This window comes from Terrapene carolina, unplaced genomic scaffold, assembly GCF_002925995.2.
Source record: "Terrapene carolina triunguis isolate 2854851 unplaced genomic scaffold, T_m_triunguis-2.0 Scaffold112, whole genome shotgun sequence".
In the NCBI taxonomy this organism is placed as follows: Eukaryota; Metazoa; Chordata; order Testudines; family Emydidae; genus Terrapene; species Terrapene triunguis.
Genome location: NW_020664463.1, coordinates 14847832 through 14859452, shown reverse-complemented (window position 1 = coordinate 14859452; position 11621 = coordinate 14847832).

Genomic DNA, 11621 nt, shown 5'->3' with positions numbered 1-11621 from the left:
GAGGGGCCGGCGGCTTGCTGCTGATGGGAGAGTGGAGCCATTTGCCCACCCGTGCATTAGGGTGTGCCTGTGCACACCCCGTGCGCAAGCCTATGAGTATAAGATGAGCTGCAAGGCCATTCTGAAATCAGTTCCTTACTAGAGTTGGGGGAGTGCTGTGGGAGCTATCGGACCTCAGACAGAGCAGTGCTGGTGGAAAGAAGGAGCTCTGGGCTGGTTGCTGCTGAGGAAGGGATGGGGATACTGGGAAGTGGCCCTGGGAATTAGAGCAGTGGTGTGGTGTAGATAAAGGGGCACGACAGACAACTGCTATCTGCAGGGGTAGTGAGCGGACCAGGGTCTTCCTCACCTGCCATTAGCCACTGGGGGAAGTGGCCTGGATTTTGAGATACCCCAGAAGGGGAACTGAACTCTTTAGTGGCCCAGTAGGAGAGCTGGGGCCTGAAACGCCCTCTGAGGACATTGCCTCCAGGGGGAAGCCCTGGAGTAAGGCCTGCTGTCAGAGCTGAAACAACTACTAGACTATGGAACTGATTAAGGATAAGGACCTAAGCCCAAGAAGGAGCTTTAGGGAGAGGAAGTGCAGGCACTGCATGCACTCAACCAGGGGTGCTCATGAGACATGAATGCACCCCTCTACACTGAGTGAAAAAGTTATTGCTGGATTTGAAACCCACGGACTATTGCTTGTTGTTGATTTGTACGTACATATTGTGTGTTAAGGGACAAAGTAAACCCAAAATAAAAATGGGGTAACACATCTGTCAGGCCAGAAATCAAGGTTCGGCACCAGGAGTGGCATAGCCTTCTCTCTCCATAACACAAGAAGGGTTACGTGGGGTGGCACTTTGTCACCTCCCACCTGGCTGCTCTGTATTGGAGTATTGCATTAACAGGCAGTTAATAGTCCTTTGGCTTTGTAGCACAGGCCGGCCCGGGGCGCTGGTGACCTTGCTGGACACGGGCTCTTGCCCTGAGATATCTGTAACTAGCCGTGATTTCCATAGGAGCGAGGCCGGGCTCCTGCTGGTGCCAGGCTGGATGGTCGGGGGGGCAGGTGTCAGGAGCGGGACAGGGCCTGAGCGAAGCCAGCCCCGCAGTTAGAGGCAGGAAGCCCTTCACCGGCATTGCTTCGTGCAGCCGCTAGGCATCCCCTGCGGGTGAGCCCGGGCGGGGTTGGGGCTGCCCCCGGGTTCCCAGCCCTGGGGCGGGGAGCCCCGCACCCGACTCGGGGGTCTGGCCTAGCAACGATCCCTGCGCCTGCCCCTGCTGCCCGGACAGCGCCTGTGGGGAGCCCGATGGGATGAGCCCCGCCAGCCAGGCCAAGACGAGACCCTGTCAGCAACCAGGCGGCCCGGCCCCGGCCTTTAGCCCCAGATCAGTGAAGGGAGGAATTTGGGCGCCACGTAAAATGCATGCAGGGGGCTGCAGGTGCTGGCGGGGGGCTGCCCCAGGGCCTGCAGTGGGGGGAGGCGGGGTGTTTCCGGGCTCCTTGGCTGTAGTAATTGGGAGGCCCCAGCTGTGTCTGGGTCAGGGATCTCGCCGCTGGCAGCCACTGCGGCAGTGTACTTTGACAAGCTGTGCTCACATCTTGTTATTCCTTTGGGGATATTTTCCCATGTAACTTTGTACGCAACAGAGCAGGGCCAGCTCAGAGTAGACGACCACCTTAATGGCCTGCGTTTGCTGTAACCAGTGGCTCAAGTGCACCAAGGACAGGAGTTTTATGTTGGCTATTGGAGTACAGGGTGGCTGCAATTTGAACTGCTACTGGGCGGGGGAGGGGGACTCGAACATTTTGTAGCTTCTGCAAACTGACTTTATGCCACAAATTAGGGGGCCCCTGTATGCCTACTTTTCTTCACAGAAGCTCCCCATGTGCCCCCTCCCATTACCCTCTATTTGAGAAGCTCTCTGCAACTCCCTCCAACCCAAGGCCCCCCCCTCTCTCCAGGGCCGGCTCTAACTTTTTTGCCGCCCCAAGCAGCAAAAAAAAGCGCGCCCTGCCGTAATACCCCCCCAGTGCTGCCCCACCCTGCCGAAACACCCCCCCACCGAGCACCGCACTGCCGAACAGCCACCGCCGTGCTGCCAAACACCCCCCACCGAGCTGCTGAACCCCCCTGCATGGAGCGCAGCCGAACACCCCGCGCCGAGCTCTGCGCTGCCGAACAGCCCCGAGTGCCACACTGCCGAACACCCTCACCCCCTGCGGAGCGCTGCCGAAACCCCCCCTGCGCGGAGCGCTGCCGAACACCCCCTGCAGAGTGCCGCGCTGCCAAACCCCTCCCCGTGGAGCACTGCGCAGCCGAACACCCCCCGCCGAGTGCTGCGCCGCGCTGCCCCCCGCCACCCCAAGATTGGCCGCCCCTTACCAGGTGCCACCCCAAGCACGTGCTTGGTTGGCTGGTGCCTGGAGCCGGCCCTGCCTCTCTCCTGCCACACCTCAGTGGCTCTGCACATACCTTCATTCCCACTTCCTCCCATTCCCTGCTTTTAGGCATGCTCAGAGGCAGCCCTCGTGTAGAAATATGTTTATGAAAGATTGTAATTTGGAGAAGCTTCCTCATGGACTGTGTTGTGAGTATGCGAATTTGGAGGCAGGAGCTGGGAACACCACATGGCTGTGTGCAGCATTTCACCAGAGACGCTCCTCAGTTTGTTTTATTAAAGTTTTATTCGTTTCTCATTTACTGGTTTGTTATTTAATGAACTTCAAGATCGTTACATGGTGTTAGAAGTGCTGAATGAGAAGGAAACAGCAGTCATTTTGAAGTTAACTCCTGTGTTTGCAACTGAAAGCAAAGAGAAAGCGAGGCACCAGAGAAACACATGGAGTATCAGGCACAGAGGCTTTTGCATATATGTGGTAAGCACAATAGTAACTTGACTCATTTAAGAGGGGAAAAAAGCCAAAAATGGATATGTTGCAACCTAAGTTCCCTGTAAGCTGCGCGGCCGCACAGCAGGCTATCAAGGGCTGCGCAGGCAGGGAGAGGATCCCCTCCGCCAGCCCAGCCCCGCCCCGCCCCGCCGGAAATGCCGCGGCCCAGGAGAGGTGCCTCTCCCCAGCCATGCCAGAGCTGCCACAGCTTCGGTGAGGTGCCTCTCATCTGGCCCTGAGCTGCTCCAGTGAGAGGGCTGGGGGGAGTCCTCTCTCCCCTTTGCAGCCCCAGGGCAGCCTGCACCCCAAACCCCTCATCCCAGAGCCCGCACCCCCCTGCACCTCAATCCTCTGCCCCAGCCCTGAGCCCCCTCCCACACTCCGAACTCCTTGGCCCCACCCCCACCACACATCACCTCCATATTGGTGTATATAACAAAATTCATTCCTCACATGGATGTAAAAAAATAGAGGGAACACTGGTTGCAACCTCCATCCAGTCTGCAATTGTCAGGCAATGTTGCAGAGAACTGGAAAAAATTCAGAGATTTTAATTGTATTTAGTAGCCATAGGGGCAGAGAAGAAAAATGATATAGTAAAATCAATCTTTTTGCATGTTGTTAGGGAGGAAGCATTGGATATTTATAACAATTTTTAAGTTTGAAGGTGAAAGCATGAAGTAAAATACTGACTAAATTTGAGGAACATTGCATGCCAAAAAGGAATGAAACCTTTGAGAGAGAGAATTTTTTTACATGCATGCAAAAAACTGATAACACCATAGAGCAATAATTAATCACAGAATTAAGAAAACTCAGTAAAATCTGTGATTTTGGTGAGCTGACAGAGTCTCTGGTCAGAGATAGAATCATTTGTGGCATTAAAGACAATGTGTTAAGAGACAGACTGCTCCATGAAGGATACTTAACTTTAGAAAAAGCTTTCCAAATATGCAGGGCAGAAGAAACTGTGAAGGCACAAGCCAAAGAGCTGAATTCACTAGAAGGGGTTATCCATGTATTAAGTACAAAAGAATATAGCAGAATAGGTCAAATCAAAGAATGGAACCACTCTCTATGAAAACCACTGCTAAGGGGAAGACTGGGTACAGATGGCCACGTGGAAGGTGTGGATCACAACATCGCCCTGAACTGTGTTGCCTATGGGAAACTCTGTCATAAATGTGGGAGAAATAATCATTTTTCAAAATGCTGCAGATCCCAAATGTAGAAAAGTCAAGTACATTCAGTTAAAGACAATCTGCTTGAGGAGTTTTTCATAGTGTACTGGGATCCACCAAGCCTGATGAGAGGGACTGGATACTGCCTATGACATTGAATGGAACAATTCTTCCACTGAAACTGGACACACAAGCTCAGGTTAATATTCCGTCAGAACAAGATTATAAAACACTGAAAATAAGACCAACACTGGGACCAACAACAACAACAAAAAAGTAACTGGTTATTGTGGAATAAATATACCAATGAAAGGGAGATGCACTGCTAGCATCAACCAGAAAAATTCCATTTACAGGCTTCCTTTCATTGTAGGGTCAAAGGAGGTGACACCAATTTAGGCCTGGCTTTGTGTGAAAAACTCAGTCTGGTAACATGGGTGCTCTCACAAGAAGATCATATTGAACCTGGCTAGGAGGCACTCTTTTGGGAATATCATGACGGGTTTCAAGGGTTGGGTTGCTTGCAGGGTGAACATACAATCCTGCTAAACAAGCAGGTCTCTCCAGTTATCCATACATGTAAAAATGTGCCATTTGCACCATGATAAACTCAAGGCTGAGCTTGCAAGGATGGAGGCACTGCAAGTAATACAAAAAATTGAGGGGCCAACAGAATGAGTGAGCTCCCTAGTCATCATGAAGAAAAGTAATGGCCAGCTACAGATATGCTTAGATCCCAGAGATCTCAACAAGGCTATAAAAAGAGAACATTCCAAACTACCAAGCAGACAAGAGATTATGGCTCAATTTGCAAATGTTCAATATTTCTGTAAATTTGATGCATCGTCAGGGTTTTGGCCACTAAAATTAACTGAAGACAGCTCAAACTATGCAAATTTAATACCCATTTGGAAGATACTGATTTTTATGCTTACCCTTCAGCATAGCTTCAGCACCATATTAATGGTGTTGACACTTCAATGGATGGCATCATCATCTGTGGCTCAACAAAAGAGGAGCATGATTGTAGATTTAGGAAGTCCTGGATGCAACCAGAGCAGCAGCTTTGAGAAAACTCCTAGATAATAAAAATGAATGGTATTTGGGTGCCAAACAGGAGGAATCATGGGAAAATTTAAAACAACTGATACAAGAGCCAGTGTTGAAGTTCTATGCACCAGGAAGGCCTATTAAAATTTCAGCAGATACTTCAGTCTGGATTAGATGCAGTGATTTTACAGAAGCATGAGGATCGTTGGCAATCAGTGGCATATCTATCCAAACCACTGATTGAGGCAGAAACCAGATACACACAGATTGAGAAGGAGCGACTGAGACACACTTTAAATAGAATATCCAGTAACCCAAAACTTAAGGCCTTTTTCACAAAGCTGGGAATCCTGGGTTCAAGTCCCTGCTCTAAATCAGGCAGAATGGGGATTAGAACGTGGGTGTCCCATGGCCTGTACAAATGCTCAAGGGAACTGCTGCCTCCTCTTTGTTGGTTATTTATTTATTTTGCAAGAAGGACTGACCTGGCTTAGGTGCCTACTGCCAGTAAGGGGTTCACAGCTGTGAATACCAAGCTGAGCAAGCTGCCTCCCTCTGACTGAGACTAATCCCTTTTGTGGGGCAGGGTTTAGTCCATGCTGCTCAGCATGCTAGTTTCTGTGAATCCCTCTTTTGAGGCACCCTGGATGGGGAACTAACTTGGGGCTGTGAATTCATTTGGACAGCAGCACTTAAGGGTATGTCTATACTTACCTCCGGGTCCGGCGGTAGATGGGTCCGGCGGTAAGCAATCGATCTTCTGGGATCGATTTATTGCGTCTTGTCTAGACGTGATAAATCGATCCTGGATCGATCCCAGAAGTGCTTGCCGTCGACGCCGGTACTCCTGCTCTGCGAGAGGAGTACGCACAGTCGACGGGGGAGCCTGCCTGCCGCGTCTGGACCCGCGGTAAGTTCGAACTAAGGTACTTCGACTTCAGCTACGTTATTCACGTTATTCACGTAGCTGAAGTTGCGTATCTTAGTTCGAAGTGGGGGGTTAGTGTGGACCAGCCCTAAGTGTTGCAACATCTAAATCTCCCTTGTGCATCTAGTCCTTAATTCTTTATTCTTCTGTGACAGATAAAGGTAGTACCATGCAGTTTGCTCTATGTATGTAGCCTTGGTAACAGTCAAAAAATGATCACATCACTGTCTGCATTGCACAGATATTAGAGTTGACACTTTTTATAAAAGGGGGTAGAGTTTGGTCCTATGTCCTTGGACAAGTTCCCTCTGTGATGTTGATGTCAGCTCTGATCAAAACCGTAGGCTCAACTGAAAACTGACAAACTCACAGTTGGAAGTCAAGTCAATTCATTTGTGTAGTAGCAGATCAAAAGACTGTTAAATGTGTGTGAATGTGTTTGGTGTTTAAACTTCATAAAATTAATGAGATTTTGCATGCATTGTTTTCACTTATCTGTATTGTGCTAGTAAATATAACACCCTCCTCCCCCCTCCTGTTTAGTGTGCTTGTGTTCTCCCTACCTCAGCTATGGCTTTATTTCATCGGTGTTGTATGCAGACAGTTCGCACAGCACTTTGGGATTCTTCAGCATAAAAAATATCTTACATTTTACGGTGGTTACAGTTCATGCCAACAAAACAGATCTGAGCAAAGACACCCTGAATCCAGAACATTTTTAATACAAGAAAAATCAGTGCAGACTCATTCAAGGAATAAAGGATTGGGTGGGCGTAGGGAAAGATAAGTGTAAATGACAATTTTTGCAGTCTGGCCACATATATGCCTAACACTAGTGTAATGGAAGTTTTTGGTGCCAATTCCACCTCTGAAAATGAGTTCCCAAAATGGGATTTTGTTTTTTGTGGGATTTGTTTTGGATGGGTGGGTGAATATGAAAATTGTTGCTGAACTTGATACCATAAATTTTAAATTCAAACAGCATGGCTTTCTCTCACACATTTGGTGCACAGAATAGCTTGACTCATCCCAGAATTTTGCTGAAAAGAGATCCAGATTGAATATATAAAATATTCATAAACTGCAGTTTCATACACGTAACTAGTCACTTCCTTGCTACTGCCTGAGTTCAGAAAAAAATGATCATATCACTGAATTGAACAAAGAACCATAGGTAGTATTAATTATATATAAATCACATTACATATAAACAAGGTAAGCATTTAGGATAAAAATCACATTTTTCTTATTGTATATTTAATAAAGATCTTAAAATCAATCAGTAAAAAGTTCATACTAAACTGTGAAGTTGTCAACTTGCAAAATAAAGTCATACAGTCATGATCTTGAATAGCCAACAATTCAAAATTATACCTTTGAGGAACCTAGAGCCAGGAGGCAAGCCCAAGGATCTGGGCTGCATACTGGATAGTGTGTGTGTGGGATATCACTGTGTATGAGTGACGTAGAAGTGTTCTCCTACCTTCCCCCAGGCCTCAATTGCAATTCCAGGACTGGAGCACACCATGTGGCTAGTGCCACTCCATAGAAGACTGTCACCTGATTCACTGGTTCAAAACCCCAATCTCCTCCCCCACCACTGCATGCATTAGGAGACCATATGGAGTGGAGCTTCATGGAGGCACAGGGCTCCCACATCCTTCCCCTATTTGTAGCAGTGGTTCTGTGGGCCCAGAGCCTGCTGTGGTTATTGGGCTGTTCATATAAAAGCTCTATCCATCCCAATCTAGTATTCATGTACTCGAATAGCAACACCACTGCCTACTTTGGCAGTGCACAACCTTGGAATAATAGTGTTATCCTGCAATCTGATAAGCATAAGACCGATGCGTTCTCCTGAAAAGCAAAGGCTCAGCATGCTTTTAAACAAATATTGATATCTATTTCATTTGCTACTGTCGCCCTGCTAGGCACAGCTAGGCTACAATCTTCCAAGAATTAGAGGTATGCCAGAAGCTCAAGCAATGATGCTGAATCGCCAAAAGAAGCTTCCCAAAGCTCAGATATTTAGAAGATCTGGTATGGCTGATGATGCAGGATTTTCCCTATTTTGATTCTTTTAATGCCATAGAAAGAGACTCATTACAGTGCTAATTATTATTTCCACTGGAATAACAGATTTAAGATTCATCCCATTGCATGAACAGCTGATACTTTCCGAATAAGTCGCTCAGTCAATGGTGAATTTGGTCTCAACCCATCACGTTCTGCCAGGAGGCATCTGAAGGAGGTAAGAGATGGGGGAAGTGAAAAAAAGAGGCCATAAACCCAGTGCTTAAAACAAAAAAGCCTGCTTGCTATAGTTTCCTGATTTAGTAAGTCATGTGTCGTCTGAAAATAAAAAGCTTGCTGCAGCAAAAAGACTGGTAGATGCTCACGTTTCAGTCCCTGGCATTTAAAAGAGTTGAAAATGAAAATCAGTATAGAAAACAGCACAGCTACATTTTTAAATGCCCATATTGTGTGCCTTGACCACAAATATCACAATGCAGGACATGGACAAATAAGAGAGTGATGTTCCCTTTCCCATTTCTAACCCTTCAACTAATTTTCCCTATTTTCACAGCCACATGGCTCTGAAAATCACACAGCAAAAGAACTTTGTGAGAAAATAATCTTGCTCTCCTCCCTTCAAGATCCTAAAAGCTCCCTTGTTCCAGCTCACCCTCTACCACTAACCATCCACTTCTGTTCTGATATCTCACCTCATAATCATAATTCTTAACCATAACAAACATTTTAAATAAGATGTCTCATACATAGACTACCCGCTCACATTACTTTAAATATTTCTTCCCCAGTTATTTGTATTTTGTCTAATTGTGATTGTAAAGTTTTCTGACAGGGAGATATAATAAGAAAATGAATAAAATGAGCAAGGATCTCGTCATATCTGGGAGGCTGGAACGATTTTCATTACTTAGAAGCTAGGGGTCTGATTCTCCACTCATTTACACTTGTGTTAATCAGGACTAACTCCAGTAAAGTCACTGGAGCTACTCTAGTGTAATAGAATTTGGTCTTAAGCTTCAATCCTTTCAGCTGCCCTACACAGGTAGACTCCTCCAAAAACTTGAATGGGCCTCAGTATGGGCACGTGAGTCTGCTCGCCTGCTCATGTGAGCAACTCTTGTGATTTCTACTAACACAAGCCTGGCACAATGGAAAGCTGAAATATGGCACTAGAGTAAGTTAGATCCCAAATAAACTGCATGTGGCATCATTATAGTATTCAGCTACTCATATATGTTTTATTTTATAATCTATTAAGTATATTGTTCCATATGTAAATACAATGGTGCCATACTGGAAGAGAAAGTCTTTTATAGCTAAACTTGTAGACTGCTAATAAATTGGTCAAATCAACCAGCCAAGTTTGTGTAGCTGAACAAACTAAATATTTGATAATTGCTGTAAATTGTGACCTAAGATTAAATCTAAAACTATGCAGCTTTGTATGTACTTACTTGCATATCATTTTACTTGTAATTTACAATGTTTAAAAACAGTTGCAATTTGTGCTTTCATAAATTGTATTTCTATTTAATACATATCATGGAATCCAGAAGTTCTGATTTTTAGCAAGTGGTACTTACCTAGCCAGTTTTTGATAGGCTTTTGATTTACAATTTAAAGCAGCATGAATCAATAGCTGGCTGAAAACATCTCTCTGAAAATATGAGTCAGAAATGAAATAAGTTAATATTTGGTAATAAATGCTGCAAGTGACAATTGCTTAGATTCTGATTGGTTAAAATTATCCAGGAGAGAATTTCTTCTACAAACAGTATTAAGCCGCTGAGACATAGTACTTCTTATTTGTACATTTGAATGTTAGTGGTAACACGAAAGCCTAACAGATGCTACTCAAAGACAAACAAGCCTTACCCAAATGCAATTTAATAAAATAACATTCAAGCCCCTTACCTGAGCATTGCTGCCTCCTATCTGCAGGAGTTCGTAGCGAACAGGATAAAGTAATTCTACTGTCTTGTCATAATTTCCATTGTCAAACTCTACCAAAGCCTGGCAAAGTGGCAACCCCAATTTTGGAGCCAAACTAAGCTCATGGTCTTCACCAGGTGCTCTGCAGAACAGGAAAGGAGTTAACTGCCAATGAGCAGAAGATCAGACTGCAGCACTTGTACTCCTTTTAGTGCTGTTCTGTCACTTCCTGTTGGAGCAACTTAATTCCATTGAGTTCAAGGAATAGTGATACACGGAACAAAACACCTCACCCATTAGTTACATTTTGCTAAACAAATCCTTATTTGTTGTAATTTTAAAAAATCCTGAAATCTCGCATATTTTAATTAGACAAGTGAAGACATCCATTCCATAGTAATGTTACCCCATTTGACCTGAGTAGTTAGCCAATCATTGGAGCCTTGCAGGTTGTTTCCATTAGGAGGAGAAACTGATGATAAAGTCAGATATTTCTTTGAGGGAAACCTGTTTATTAACAAGAATGTACAGAAAGCCCTGTTTCCGCAAACACAGTAGGAAACAAACATACAACAGGAGGCATTGCTCAATATTCCAAGCCTCTTTTTTCAGCCAACACTCTACCCAATAGCTCTCTCAAATGTCAGGGTCACACTACAAGCGATGCTTTGGATGTCTCTGGATTTGTGTTGCCTTCTCTGTCTGCCTGTCTCTCTCTCTCTCTCACACACACACAGACAGAGAGCCCTCTCCATCAAAACCCCCATACCCACATAGCTCATCTCCTGGCCTTGCATGTAGCCTATGTTTTGGGTGGTGGCGTCTATTGTTTTTCAGCTATCTTATTCCCAAAGGAGCTTAACTGCTTCTTCTGTTTATCTTGAATGAAAGACAGCTATTACTTCCACCAGCTCAAACAATTTTCACCCAATCCCATAATACATCTACAGTAGAGAATTGTGTTTTTTTGCCCAGTGATCCACCCAAGAAAGAGGAATCAAGTCAGCAGGTTAATGTCCCAGTGCAACAGATTATGAATCCAGTTTGTCATCATTTCCCAGTATACAACACAAGCAAACAAATTTAAGTTCTTTCTGTCTTTGGAATATAGATTTTTCTTTATAATTTAGTACACATAGCTGCTATAAATTACAGCAATTTCTTAGCTCTAGATGTATTATTATATCACAATTAGAAATCTTTATAACTAGATAGACAAAAACCACAATGGAAATAGAGTGCTAAACTTACATTACTGTATTCAGTTGAGGAGTTTGCAAAAAATAGCTGACTGTTAGCACCCCTAAACTAATTGGAATGTAAGCTGTTTGGGCCAGGGACCGTCTTTTTGTTATGTGACTGTACAGCACCTAGCACAATAGGGTCCTGGTCCAGGACTAGGGCTATGCTAATACAAATACAAATGATAATAAAGTGGCACACTAAGTTTATGCAATGTCAAAAGGAAAAAAGTAAATATCCAATGTACAACTGCAAGCATAGTATTTACAAATACACCTCTTCCTCGATATAATGCTGTCCTCGGGAGCCAAAAAATCTTACCATGTTATAGGTGAAACCGCGTTATATCGAACTTACTTTGATCCACCGG